We start from the raw sequence: 1,693 nt of genomic DNA on the forward strand, positions 1-1,693 counted from the left end.
TGATCATGCTGCAAATCCTTCTCCGTGGACCTGGATCTGGGTTGTTCTTTAAGCTGCCAGGACCAGGACTGCCCGGTGGTCAGCCACATGGGATCCAGTTCCCTCAACCACTGGCCTACTGACCAGAAGGGTCCCCACCCAAAGACCATATCTTTTTCCTTTTCCTTTTCTTTTTGAAAATGCCTGAGGGCATGTACTTGCCAAAAAGACTGACAAAGGGAGAGGAGAAAGTGCACCTTGGGGGGAACGGTCATAACATCACGCCACAATCCCTTCTCTTATCTCCTCCCTTTGGGATTTTGAGCACTGCAGGCACAGAGGGCTTGGCCTGCGCGCTGCTTCTCAAGTGGTGGGGTCCCTGACTGGAACCTTGTGTAGGCCGCGGGGGATCCAGCTGCCCCAATCACCAAGCCTCTACCCTCCCTAGTCTGTACTTTTATTTGTGAGAAACAGGCATCTCAAACATTTTTGCTTTACCCTGAAAATCAGCCATAAAGATTTAATTACAAATTGGATAAGAAGGAGAAGTAAAACGGTCCATTTTAAGCATTGATGAGTTAAGGAAAAAGCTCCCCTATCAACAAATCTCAGACTCTGAGGAAAAAAATCTCCGTGTAGAGGTTTAATTCGCTTATCTTTTTGAGAATCATTTCCACTAACAAGAGAAAGCTCCGGGGAGTTATAAAGTTTAGCGCACTTGAAAACTCTTTTCCACAGATGTTTTTCATAGTCAAAGGGCAGCTAAGGGAGCTCCCTCCAAAAAATGAATTACACAGTGTACTTTAACTATCTGGGTACCTGCTTTGTCTAGAAAACAGCCTGCTGTTTTCATTTGTCATCACTGGGCCTCCTAGCATCAGGAAGCTGGGCCTTCGCCACCACCTGGTGACGCTGATGACGCGCGTAGCCTCCCAGCTGCCGCAATTAGAAAAGCTGTGTCTTCTCCTTTAAGAAGCTGACTCACGTGGATGCTGTGTTGTGTGCGCTCAGCTGGGGGGTGGGGAGGATCCTAAGTCTCACCGCATTGGCCACGAAGGGAGAAGGGGCAGAGCTAATCTCTTTTATTGGCTGCATGAGTCTGAGGTGTCAGGTCAGGGGCGGGACGAGTCGCGGCAAGCTCGCCTCGGGTCTGCGGCTTCAGGGAGGGGTGGGCCCAGAAACCCCCGGGAGCCGGAGTGGGGGAGGGCGAGCCCTGAGAGGGGCGGGGCCCAGCGGAAGGGGCAGGGTGTCGAGAGAGGGGCGGGGCCTAGAAATGAAGGGCGCTTTAGACCAACCGGGAGAGGCGACTCTGGAAGGGGCGGAACCACGGTGGGTGATTGACGCTGAGGCCCAACCAGGGAGAGGCGGGGCCAAGGCCAGGGCCTGACTAAACTGGAGACTCTGGTAGCCGAGGGGCTTCATCCCAGCTGGGTAGCGAAGAACCGCTGGCAGCCGCACATCTCACCAAAGCTCTCTAGGACCGGCCCCTGGGCTGGGGGCCCAGGCAGGAAGTGCCTCTTTCTCGCCGCGCTCCTCCCGGGGTCTCAGCGCAGCCGCCCCCAGCCCCTCTGGGCGGGTCCCAGTGCCGGTACTGAGGGTCGGTGGTAGGTTGTTTCCTCTTTGTGAGGCCGCGGCGCGGCGGCTTCAGTCGGCCCGCCCCCGCCGCGCAGCGGGGCGACCCGGGCGGCCACAACAGCCGCCACCCCTCCGCTCT

This window comes from Tupaia chinensis, unplaced genomic scaffold (genome assembly GCF_000334495.1).
Source record: "Tupaia chinensis unplaced genomic scaffold, TupChi_1.0 Scaffold145860_1, whole genome shotgun sequence".
NCBI classification, from domain to species: Eukaryota; Metazoa; Chordata; class Mammalia; order Scandentia; family Tupaiidae; genus Tupaia; species Tupaia belangeri.